We start from the raw sequence: 13,712 nt of genomic DNA, 5'->3' as shown, positions 1-13,712 counted from the left end.
TCAGGGAAGCAGGAAACCAAAAGGCAGGCCATGGTGGAAGCATGGATGGCATGGTGAGTCATCTTTGAGGCCTACCCATTGCGTCGTGGTACTAAGGGTTTTATACTTTTACATGAAACCACTTGAGTCGAGACTCAATTGTTTGAGTCGAGACACATTCCAGTGTACTTGGAATCCTATTACTTATTTTCCAGATTTGATCCTTCCCGGTATTAGCCAAGCCAAAAACATTCTGGAGATTTAAGTGTTCCAACAGTTAGCTACCTGTATTTTACATGGAAACAAACAAGGATTCACAGGCATGGTTCAGCCATTTTGTGAGTTGATTGTACTGAGTTGATTGAGTTTTGTGAATAGACTGAATTTTGTACACGTTAGAAGAAGCTAGCAAAACTCTGCTCATCTTGTGACAGACTTAGGAAAACAGAGACCTGGTCTAGCAACATGGGGGACCCTGAGTTCTCTAGTAACACTATACTAAGGTCCACAGTGAAGCTAAGCAGGTAAGTTGGAGGGGGAAGTTAGTAACTGGTTTATAATAGAAATTCTTTCTGGTTTGGAAAAAAAATTTTGGGGGGGCACTGAACAGTCTGGAAGGAGAGTCATGCCTCTATTTTTTGTCCCTGGAAGAGAAGATTAAATCACTAGTAGGTGAAGCTGAAGTGAGGATTTCTCTGAGTTGCCAGCAAAGTTCTGTTTCAGTTATTCATTGCTGTGAAACACAAAATCCCCAAACATAATGGCTTAAAAGAATAATGTATAATTTGTCACATTCTGTGGGGCAGGGCTTAGCTGGCTGGTTCTTCTGCTCTGGGTGATCTTGACTGGGTCACACATGCAGCTGCATTTAGGCGGGAGCTTGGCTGGGGTGAAACATTCCAAATGGCCTCTCATCCTTCAGGACTTTTTCCCTATGGCTTCTAATGTCACTAGTCTAGTCTGGACTTCCTTATAATATTACACCTGGCTCAAAGAGTGTAAAAGTAGGTGCCAGGCCTCTTTAGGCCTAGACCCAGAACTAGCACAGTAATGGAACTCATTCTGTTGACAAAAACAAATCACAAGACCAACCTAGATTCAAGAGGAAGGGATGTAGTCTCCATCAATTGATGGGTGGAGAGGCTATTTATTTTTTGGAGAATCCCAAGCATTGATAGGATTGTAGCTTTCTTCAAAGAACCCAACTTCAATTTCATACACAAATGTTATTAATCACAACATAATTAATATTTGTGTTGTTATTTCAACAAAGGAAATGATGGCCATAAAAGAATTTATAAATGGAAAATTTCTACAAGAAATCAAGATCTGGTGTGATGGAAAAGCATAATTAAAAGGCTTCTGGGAAATGTAAAGCCTAGAGGTCTTTCCCTAACATGTGAGGAAACCAGGGCTCCTATGAATACTGTACTTGTTTAAATTTGTTGTTTTTAAATTTTAAATCATGAAGTCTGTCTTTATTACCTTGACAGAGCAAGGACTAGAAATATCTCATAATTCCCAGCTCAGTGCTTACCTCTTCTCTCTACCTCCTGATCATATGGATAATTGTTTTGAGACTCAGCAGTTAGGTCTCAAGAAAATCTAACCAATTGTGTATTCCCCGCCCCCCCCCCCGCCAATTCAGAGTTTCTTGCCTTTGGTACTATTGATATTTTGGGCTGGACAGTTCTTTGTCCTGGGGTGCTGTCCTGTGCATTATAGCATGTTTAGCGGCATCCTGGTCTCTATCCACTAGTTGCCTGTGGGACCTTCAACCCCCACCTAGTTGTGATACTCACATATTGCTAGATGTTCTAATTGAGACCCACTGCCATAATCTAAGGTACTGACATTTACCAGGTTGCAACTTCCTGAACAGTCCACATAATGCTTAAGAATGAACTGTTTTCCAAACCCAAAACTAAGGCATCAGTCTGACAAAGGACATTCCCCCTGCTGCCCTGTCCCCACAATTTGCATATTCATATTTATAAAACATGCTTTAAGTTATACATTGTATGAAATTAAAATCACTTTTGGTTACATACATTATACAGATCACCTTTAACAAAATCACTGACTTAAAATCCAGTCGTTTGGGGAAATCTAGGATATATAGATTATAGGACTTTTCTTGCAAAACAAAACTTATAATTGTTGGCAAATGTTAGTTGTCTTTTTATCTTACTTCACCCTGGATAGACCCAACTGGGGAGGTATGTTCATAAAACACCGAGGGAAGCAGAGATTTGGCAAAATGTCTACTTGATTTGAAACAAGTAGACCAGAAAATATTCAGTTTAAAAACACTTCCTGATTCAAGTATTATTCAGACTGACGTTCTACACTAATCAAATTGTTTTAAGTATTCATTGCACTTGGTATTGTGTCACAACAGCTGGAGTGTCTGATAAATTATTCTTTCCTAGTTGTTTATGACTCCAAGCATATGTGTTACAAAACTGAATTCGATCTGACAATTTCCATCTTTCTTTCCCCTGTGAATGATAATGTTGATGGAACTGTAGAAATGATACCAACAACGAAATTAAATAATTTCAAGGTTTCTTGCTTAGGAAATCTAAGGCATTATCAGAAAGTGCCCCAGGAGGCAAAGCAGAGTGCACCCAAATGGTTCATACAAATCTTGATTGTTCAATAGTAGTTAAAATCCAGTCAAATCACATTCATTTCTCCTTAGATATCACAAATGGAGCTGCAAAAAAATCTGCAAATAAATCTGCATGGCTTCCCCATATATAAATGCATGAGTGAATTTCTTCATTTGCATTTTTTGAGCTTTCCCACATATACAAATACCTACAATATCCTGCTATGCTGTTCTGCTCATTTGGAAAAGCTGCCTGATGGTTTCCCCTCTGGCATTTTGAATAAGTACTAGCTGAAGGTGCTAAATAACTCTCAAGTCAGTGCAAGTTAATATTTCTGCCCAGTTCCTAATAAAATACAGCTGAAATCTCAACCAGGAGATGTTATCTATCATCTGACATGCATTTGACTGTGATAATGAAATGCTGCCTGCCTCATTCCTAAATGTTGAAGTTGAGATCCCCGTGGAATAATTTTGGCAGTCTGGTTTCCCATAACTTTTTTCTTTATTGCATATGAATTAAGAATTGTTTTGTCCAATGATACGAGTTAAAGACTTGATAAAGTTGAGGTGGATTTAGTAACATCGTATGATTACATATTTATCATCTTAATAGCTTGCTTTCCCTGCAGTTTCCTCCTCACCCTTCCTTCCCACCCACAATTTGAGATTTGACACAGAGGGTCTGTCCTGAGCTTCCTGTGCCTCACATCTGGATTGGCGTTACCTTTAATTATATCCTCAAGAAGCCCAGTGTTCTCCGCAGAATTCTCCTACAGAGTTCCTTAGTTACCTAAGAAATTGGCATATTAATTTCTCCGTTGATGTCAATTTCTGTAGAGTATCAGATATTTGGCAAAAGTATAAAATTTCACTGAGATTAAGTCAGGAAGACAAAGAAATGGCATTTCAGATCGAAAATAATTTATGTAAAAATAAATCATGGTAATCAGTGAGGACATTTGGTCCTCTGACCCAAAATGTTATAAACCCAGCTACGCAAAATGGTATATGCCCAGGCTCCACCCACCTGCACTCCCCCCAAATTTAATGAGACTTCCTGCACCTTTTGATTAGTTTCCTGTTAGACTTTTCTGGAATGAAGATGAATTTGGTATAAGCATTCACTACCTTTGTTTCCCTGAGGACTTTCTTCAATTCAGGGCTGCAAAGTAAAAAATGTTCCAGAGAGATGAATTATTGGATCCATTTTTGAAGGGCTGCATATGAAGACAGAAAGGGCTTCCTTTATGAAGACCATAGAGGCCTCTCCCCACCTCTAACTTAAGGCTCATAGAACTTCCTGACATTTTAGCTCCAGCTGGCCAAGGGAAACCTGACATTGTTATCAACACACCTGGTTGAATTTCTTACTGCAGTGTGTTGCACACAATAGGTGTAAAATAAATATCAAATAATCAATCTGGCGTTTAAACTTAAATTGCTTTGTGAAAGCTCTTTTGCTGCTGACTTTACTGCTGCTTTATTCTTTTCCTAGTTTAAGATTAGAGAGTATTTCAGGCAGATCCTCACAAGACATGTCCATCCTAAGGACACTGACAGGGTCATTCCCTCAACTTCACATGTTCAGGGGTGCAATAGGGCCCCTGGACATGAGGTAGTTCGGGACCTGGGGTGAGGGGGAGAAGCCTACAGATTTTTCAATCTGTTAGAGAATTCTCCGTGCTCTTCTAGAGCACACATTTTCAACAGGAATGAATTCGTTTTGGGGGGATCAAAACCCCTTAGACTTTATATTAGATATTATAGTTTGTGGCCTTCCAAGGCTCAATCAAAATTTACAGAATCATAGTCCTCAGTACTTAAGTTCTTTCATTAGGGAGAAATTTAATTTAATCAAAAATGAAAATATATTCATTTCAATTATTTTAAAATGAAATTTATTTTTTCTCTTTAGGGGAGGACATTCCTGGGGGGAAAAAGGCTGAGAAATACTGCTCTGGTGCCTACTTCTTCTCTGTGGCTTTGGATACTGCCCATGAAAAGCATATGTGTATTCTTTAGTTATTTCCCTCAGATAAAACCAATACTTTAAAAATGTCTCCCCCTCCCGCTGTGGCTCTTCATAAGATGAACCCCTGGAAAAGGATTGGGAAAGGACCTTCTACAGATGCTGGGGAACAACAAACAAAGTCTGAATTGAAAGAATTAGTCAAGGGTAGCTAACACAACTAGCCACGAGCCTTAACTCTAACTCCCCACCATGTTTCCCCAAATACGTCCTCTCTTTCATGTGGCAGGTTTCTCCAAATGGCCAGTAAGGGCTGGGCCTTGTAAAAGTCAACTTGTCCTAATTTGGGCCAGCTGTATATTTCCCATATTTTTTTCTCCTTTGGAAATGTTTATGATTCCTTCCAGGCAGTTTCTGAAGGCAGCTGTCTCTTTCCCTGGCATGGCCTGCAAAGAGTTACCTGACCTTGATTTAGGAGAAAATGTGAAAATAACTCTAGTAACCCCTGGGGACCTATCGTAATCTCCATCCATGTGCTCATTCCTACTGGACAACCACACCCAATGATATCTGAGTCACGACTCACTTGGACATTTGAGTCCCTCAGCAAGAGGGTGAGGCTGCTGGATATTCTCTCCTCTCTATAAACAACTACAAAAATATTGGCTAAAATAGATCTAGGGACTTACCCAAGATCATGCAGCTAATAAATACCGGAGTCAGGACAGCTCTCATTCCAACACACACTGGAATGTTAGTTCTTTGAGGGCGGGAACTGTACTTGGTGCTCACCATCCAGGCCTAACATGAGGCTGGCACATAGCAGGAATTCGAGTAATAATTGTTAAAGGAATACATTTTTCCAAGCCTGGGGCTATCCCATCATCAGTGCAATGCAAGAAAGTCCCCTAAGAGTGGGAGCCATTTATCTGCTCCAAGGTCAGTACTACATTGTGAAAGTTATCTCCCCCCGTTTTAAAAAGTGAGGTGATTTTTTTTTAAAGCACATAGCTTACCCCAAACATCTAAGTTTGAAATGGAGTTCAAGGTGAGCTTATTGTCCCTTCTAGGCTATGTTCCATTTCCAATTCATTACATGAAGTTAGTGTTAAAAGGTAAGATTTTCTTGTTATTCCTCTTATATCTCCTCTTATATTAGGAGACAGAAGTTGTACACACAGGTGAAGATACTCATTTCTGTTTTCAAGAAAGTTTACACATAACGCAAATGGATGAAAGAAGAGTATGCATCCATTCTGGGAGATAGAAAATATATCATAAAAATGTTTGCTTCTCTTGAAATCAATCATTTATTATGAGAGAAGATGTTATATTGAATTGTCACAGATGTGTACTCAAACAGAAACTAGCTTTCCCCTGCATTAGCTTCTGCTAAGGAAAGGTGTTCTGGTGAGCTCAGTAGGTGTGGGGGGAATACGTTTCTGATTGAAGAAAATTGCATTTATTCAATCAGTTATGGGCCAGCAACCTTTATTATATCTTAGTGCTGTGTTAAGCAATGGGAAAGATTAAAATGAATTGAGAAAAAAATCTTATTTTTGAGAAGATTATACTAGATTAAAGCAGGTAAAACATAACAGTGATTAAGGCGGGAAGTGAGAAGTGTAGAAGGCTATTAAGTGTTTAGAGCAGGGAAGGATTATTTCCTGTTTTGTGAGGTAGGAAAGAGTGGGCAGGATCAGATAAAGGAGGAGGCATTGTTTAAATTGGGCCTAAAATTAAGGAGTAATCTGGATGACAGATATTAAAAACAAGAAGGAAAGAGTAATCCAGGCAGAGAACATGACCAATGTCATGGATGCAGAAAAGTGAAGGCATGTGCAAGGGGACAAAGCATAGTTCAGTGGGGACTGGAACATGTGGTACTTGGTTCTCAGGAACTAAACTTAGAAAGGCCCAGAAAGCTGTGGGGGTCAGCAGAGCTGTTCTCATTCAGGAGTCTTCTTGAATTTGTTTTCCCCTATTCTTTTGAAATTAGGCATGGCCATGAATCTTTTTTCCTCCAGGTTTGGTGCACTATAACTGACATATAACATTATGCAAGGTGAAGGTATACAGTGTGATGATTTGATACATGCATATATTGCAAAATATTTATCACAGTAAGGTTAGTTAACATGTCCTTCACCTCACATGACTACCATTTTGTTGATGTTTTTGTTATGGTAAGAACATGAAAGTTCTACTTTCATAGCAACTTTCAAGTATATTACAATATACTTAGTATATATTTTATTAACAATATTACACTATTCTTAACTTATTGTCATCGTGCTGTACCTTAGATCTTTGGAACTTATTCATCTTATAACTGCAAGTTTGTACCCTTTGACCAATATCTCGCGATTTGCCCCAAACTCTTAGCCCTGGCAACTACCATTCTAATATTCCTGTGAGTTCAGCTTATTTATTTATTTGGTGCAAAAAATGTGGTTTTATTAAAGCACATGAACAGGACCCATGGGCAGAAAGAGCTGCTGCTGAGTTCAGACTTTAGATTCCATTATAAGTAAGATCATGCAGTGCTTGTCTTTCTCGGGTTTATTTCACTTAGCATAATACTCTCAAGGTCCATCCATGTTGTTGCAGATAGCAGGATTACCTTCTTTTTTTATGGCTGAATAATATTTCATTGTTTATAAATACCACATTTTCTTTATCCATTTACCTACTGATGGACAATTAGGTTGTTTCCATGTCTTGACTACTGTAAATAATGCTTCAATGAACATAGGAGTGCATATATTTCTTTTTTTTTTTTCTTCCTTCCAAATTTTTTTATTGTTATGTTAATCACCATATATTACATCATTAGTTTTTGATGCAGTGTTCCATGATTGATTGTTTGTTCATAACACCCAGTGCTCCATGCAGAACGTGCCCTCTTTAATACCCATCACCAGGCTGACCCATCCCCCCACCCCCCTACCCTCTAGAACCCTCAGTTTGTTTTTCAGAGTCCATCATCTCTCATGGTTTGTCTCCCCCTCTGACATACTCCCCTTTTCTTCCTCTCCTGTTATCTTCTTCTTTTCCTTTTTTCTTAAAATATGTTGCGTTATTTGTTTCAGAAGTACAGATCTGTGATTCAACAGTCTTGCACAATTCACAGCGCTCACCGTAGCACATACCCTCCCCAAAGTCTATCACCCAGCCATCCCATCCCTCCCACCCCCCACCACTCCAGTAACACTCAGTTTGTTTCCTGAGATTAAGAATTCCTCATATCAGTGAGGTCATGTGATACATGTCTTTCTCTGATTGACTTATTTCACTCAGCATAACACCCTCCAGTTCCATCCACGTCGTTGCAAATGGCAAGATCTCATTCCTTTTGATGGCTGCATAATATTCCATTGTGTATATTAGGAGTGCATATATTTCTTCAAGATAGTTTATCTCTTTTGGATTTATACCTAGAAGTGGGATTGCTGAATGATATGGTAGTTCTATTTTTAATTTTTTGAGGAACCTCCATACTGTTTTCCATAGTGGCTGCACAGCTTACATTCCCACCAACAGTGCACAAGGGTTCCCTTTTCTTTACATCTTGTCTTTTGGATAATAGACATTCTGACAGGTAGGAGGCAATATCTCATTGTGGTTTGATGTCCATTTTCCCGACTATTAGTGCTGTTAAGCACATTTTCATGTACTTGTTGGTCATTTGTATGCCTTCTTTGGAAAAATGTCTGGTCAGGTCCTCTGCCCATTTTTTAGTCAGATTGGTTTTTTTGCTATTGAGTTGTAGGAGTTCTTTATGTATTTTGGATATTGACCCCATATCAGATATATAGTTTGCAAATGTTTTCTCCTATTCTGCAGGATATCTTCTCATTTTGTTGATTGTTCCTTTTGCTATGTAGAAGATTTTTAGTTTAATGTAGTCCCACTTGTTGATATTTGCTTTTGTTGCTTGTGCTTTTGGTGTCATATCTAAAAAATCATCACCAAGCCTGATGTCAAGGAACTTTTTCTCTGTGTCTTCCTTCTAGGAATTTTATGGGGTTTAAAAAAAATTCTTTTTAAAGATTTTATTTATTTTTCGACAGAGAGAGAGACAGCGAGAGAGGGAATACAAGCAGGGGGAAGGGGAAAGGGAGAAGCAGGCTTCCCACAGAGCAGGGAGCCTGATGTGGGACTCGATCCCTGGACCCTGGGATCATGATTTGAGCCTAAGGCAGACACTTAACGACTGAGCCACCCAGGCACCCGAGTTTTATGGTTTTATGTCTTGCATTTAAGTCCTTAATCCATTTTGAGTTAATTTTTGTGAATGGCATAAATAGGGGTCCAATTTCATTCTTTTGTTTTTGGATATCCAGTTTTTCTAACACCATTTATTGAAGAGACTATTCTTTCCATGTTGAGTATTCTTGGCTTCCTTGTCAAATATTAGTTGACCATATATGTGTGGATTTATTTCTGGGTTCTCTATTCTGTTCCATTGGTCTAAGTGTCTGTTTTTATGCCAGTACACACTGTTTTGATTGCTATAGCTTCGTAATGTAGTTTGAAATCAAGACGTGCAATGCCTCCACATTTCTTCTTTCTAAAGATTGCTTTGCTTTGGTTATTTGGGGTCTTTTGTGGTGTGATATAAATTTTAGGATTTTTTTTTAATTTCTGTGAAAAATGTGGCCACATATCTTGATTTAAATTCTCATGAAAGTGGACCTTGAGATAAAGCCTTAAATGTAGCATAGAATATTTGTAAAGTGATCTTATGGAACAAAAATGAGGAAGTGGGGAAGTGACCCAGGAATGGGGGAAAGCTATGGGCCACTAATATTCAATCCTGTTGAGGGCACTCAGAGGTATCATAAGGATTGTGCCATAAAAGGAAAGGGATCCTGGGGCATATATCACAACTCTCCTCCTCCAATTTGTTGAAGGTTACCCCAGTGGCACTAATATCCTTGTATTTCTGGATCACCCTCATGTGTGGAACAAATTCTGGTGTTGGTGAAAGCCCTTGAGAATAAAAAAAAGAGAGAAACAGGCATTTGGGTTGGGAAGCTGCCAGCTTGCTGGGAATTGCCCTGTAGTACCAGGTGAACTCAAGTGACTGAGGAAGATGGAGCAGGGCCTCAAGAGGTATGTGCTACAGTACATATCTTACTTTGGTCAATAGAAGGTGAGCAAAAGTGATGTCACTTCTAGGTGGATGCTTTAAGAAAGAGTTCATGATTTCCATATTTCTTTCCCCTGCCAGACCAAAAATAATGGTTCAAATGATGGGGGCTCCCTCAGCTTGTGTTCAGCAGTGAAAAGATGTGGAGCAGAACTAGCAGCTCGCTCACAGTGTACAGACATATAGCATGAGTGAGAAAGAAACCTGTTTCTTATAAGCACCTAAAATTTCAAGGATTATTACTAGTTCGGCATAACCTAGCTTACCCTGACTGAAACGTATTCATTTCCAAACTGATTTGTTATGTGACAGTCAACTGTGGTACCCAAGAATTAATTTTAATACCACAGAAGTCCAGGGGCACAAATAAGATAGAGGTATAATTCTCTGTCATGTCCAGTTGAAGACGAGCCATACAGGATGGCTGGGGTTCTCCATTAGCTCTGGGCATCCAGGTTCTTTTTATCTTCTTGCTCTACTGCTACCCTAGGATAGGGGATAGCACACTTATTCTGTAAAGGGCCAAATAATAAGTATTTTAGGATTTGCAGGTCACATGGTCTATTTGTTACAACAATTCAAGTCCACTGTAGAGTAAAAGTAGGTATAGATAATATGTAAATGAATGGGCGTGGGTGTGTTTCAACAAGGCCTTATTTGCAAACATAAGCAATGGACTGGATTTGGCCCATTTGCCAAAGGACCCTTTGGCCCTTAATTTAGGCTTTAAATACAATCTATGGGTTCAGTTTGGTAGCACAAATACTAAAACTGAAATAATTAAGAGAAGGTTAGTATGGTCCTTATTAAGGGCAAAGAATTCATGAAGTGCATTGGTCTTCAAAGCAATCATGCATTGAGCTATAGAGTAGTTCTACCTGGGAAAGATGGTGATTTCTAGGCAAGTCCAAGTAGGGAGCTGCATTTGGTGTCATCACTGTGTTTAAGGCTCTGAGCTGACTTCTTAGGCTCTGAAACTAAACTCTAGGGGTAAGTAAAGGAACTAGGCTCCCAGGTACTGACTTTTTCTAAACAAACAAACAAACAAACAAACAAGAGTGGTGTGCAGTTCATTCTTTTGTAAAACAGGTAGCCTGGATATTTGTGTTCTTTAGTCCATGTATTCTCTCCCCGTAGGCAAGCAGCATGGGAAGAAAACTCATAATTAGGAATGAACATTAAGAACTTGGAATCAGAACTGGAAAGGAAGCTGGATGTTCTAGCAGCTGGTGATAGCCTGATATGTCTATTTCCTCCTTGGACTACATCTCTCTGCTACTCCTTTTTCTAGCTTCCATCACCCCCCTGTACAATATGTAAAGCTTCAGTTTTGGTAGCCAATTTGTCTAAGGTAATGGATAATGATGCATACCTATGTTCTGATCTGTTATATGATTTCAATCTTGGGGACTTCCTCATTGTTTTCTCCATGTGCTAGCAATACATCATTTTGTATTTTTTATCAAGAAGTTAAATGTAAAAAGTCAAACCATAAATAAGAAGATATAGGTGAATGTGTGGTATTTAAGTAGGAAAGGACTTTTAAAGTTTAAATACAACAGAAACATTTAAAAAGGAAAATTATTGACTAGATTATTAGCCCAATCTAATGAATAGAAAATAGATTATTATTTTATTTTATTTAATTAATTAATTTTTTAAAAGATTTTATTTATGTATTTGGCAGAGAGAGACACACAGAGAGAGGGAACACAAGCAGGGGGAGTGGGAGAGGGAGAAGCAGGCTTCCCGTTGAGCAGGGAGCCTGATGCGGGGCTAATCCCAGGACCCTGGGATCAAGACCTGAGCCAAAGGCAGACGCTTAACAACTGAGTCACCCAGGCGCCCCTAGATTATTATTTTAAAAGAAAAACTTTTCTGTGCTAGTAACATGCATAACATTAAGATGCAAGCCAAACACATAAAGAAATTGGAACAGGTGATAAGTAGAATCATTAAGAAATTCTAAAATAACCTTAATATATAAATATCTCCAGTGAGCAAATAAGAAAATAGCAGGAATTCCTGTAGATAACTGGAGAAAGGACATGCCCAAGCAACTCGTGAAACATGATATTAATAGTTATTAAATATATAAAAGGATATTCAGTGTCCCGAGAAATAAAGGCAAATTGTGGCCATTGTGACAGAGACAGTGCTCACCAAATGTTCCATACCCTCCTTGACATTTTTGAGCTCTTTTGCAGTTAGGCTGGGTCCTATGACCGGTTTTGGTCAGTGCACTATGAGCAGATATGACATTGATCACTGGGCCAAGGTAATTAAGAACCAGTGTGCCTTCCTGCAGCCATCTTAGAGACCATCTGTTCTAGATGCTGCAGCTGGAAGGTAGAGGGTTTATGTGAATATGAGATAAACTTTTATTGTGTTAGTTTTGGCAAAAGCTTGGCATGTTCTAGAAACAGAAAGAAGACCATTAGAGTTGGCCTGTGGGAGACTAGGAAGAAAGTGGCAGGAGATTATGTTGGAGAGGGAGGCAAACCCCAGTCAGGGAGAACTATGTAGATGAAAGTGGAGAGTTTAAATTTTATTTTTAGTGCAACAGGAAGTGTATCAAGATACAGTGGTGTATCAAGAATATGCCCTCAAAGGAAGAATAGAGGGGGGGAAATCGGAGGGGGAGACCAACCATGAGAGACGATGGACTCTGAAAAACAAACTGAGGGTTCTAGAGGGGAGGGGGGTGGGGGAGATGGGTTAGCCTAGTGATGGGTATTAAAGAGGGCACGTTCTGCGTGGAGCACTGGGTGTTATGCACAAACAATGAATCATGGAAACACTACTTCAAAAACTAATGATGTAATGTATGGTGATTAACATAACAATAAAAAATAAAAAAAAAAGAATATGCCCTCAAGAACCTTAAAAGTGTTTCTTCTCTCTGATCCACAAATATACAGAGTCTGTTCTGAAGATTCTAAGAAAAAATCTGAAAAGTAGTCAAAGATTTATATATAATAATGTTTTTTCTTAGATTAGAATAACAAAAAGTCAAAAAAACCCTAAATATCTAAAAATACAGGAAATTATTAAAGCCTCATATTGTTATATCTAAATAGATCTTGTCCTAAAGGATTTTAAAGATAGAAATTCTTATGTTGCATTTACAATAGCGACACAATTTGAAATAAAAAGAATGTAGAAGATCTTTAATGAAAGATGGAGAGGATGACCTGAATAAATGTAAGGAAATACTAAGTTGCTGTATGCAAGAGTTTAATATAAAAATGTAGTTTTTTCTATTCATTTAATAATAAAATTCCAATTAAATTCCCTAGAAAATTTTAATTAAACTTTACAAACCTGAGTCTAAAGTTCATCGAGAGAAAAAATGTCTGAGGAAACTAAAAATAGTTTGAAAAAAGAACAATATGGGCTCCTGCCTAGTTGTGAACATTGGCTCAGTGGAAAGAGTAGGAATTTAAAAAGTGACCCATTTTGTTTTTTTTAAAGATGTTATCTATTTATTTGAGAGAGAGAGAGAGAGAGAGAGAGAGCATGAGTTGGGGGGAGGGGTAGAGGGAAAGGGAGAAGGAGACTCTCCGCTGAGCAGGGAGCCCGACGCAGGACTCCATTCCAGGACGCTGGGATCATGACCTGAGCAGAAGGCAGATGCTTAACCGACTGAACCACCCACGTGCCCCAAGAGACCCATGTTTATATGAAAATTTAGTGTTTGATAAAGCCAGAGTCTCAAAGCAATGGGGGAAAAACAAACTATACAGTAAATGGGTATGGGACAACTGAACATCCATTCACATAAAAAAAAATAGCTCTGCCCCACACATAGTACTCAGAAAAACATTCTGTGTGAAGTAAAGAACTTCATCTTTTTACAAAAAACCCACTATAAAAGTAGGGAAAATGTAGGTATAAAAAGCAACCAGGAGTTCTTCAAAAAGTTAAACGTAGAATTACCATATGAGACAGAAATTCCACTCCTAGGCATATACCCCCCATATTGAAAACAG

The 13,712-nt window shown here is 38.6% G+C and overlaps 1 pseudogene; it reads left to right on the top strand.

Moving 5' to 3' along the window:
* Nucleotides 1-11,042: 11,042 nt before the first annotated feature.
* Nucleotides 11,043-13,712, top strand: part of LOC141373671 (protein NipSnap homolog 3A pseudogene) — a 172,256-nt pseudogene continuing 169,586 nt past the window's right edge.

This window comes from Callorhinus ursinus, unplaced genomic scaffold (assembly GCF_003265705.2).
Source record: "Callorhinus ursinus isolate GAN/ISIS: 27379988/994484 unplaced genomic scaffold, GSC_fseal_2.0 scaffold11, whole genome shotgun sequence".
Classification (NCBI taxonomy): domain Eukaryota; kingdom Metazoa; phylum Chordata; class Mammalia; order Carnivora; family Otariidae; genus Callorhinus; species Callorhinus ursinus.
Note: the sequence above shows the minus strand (reverse complement) of the source record. Positions and strands in the feature narration are given on the sequence as shown.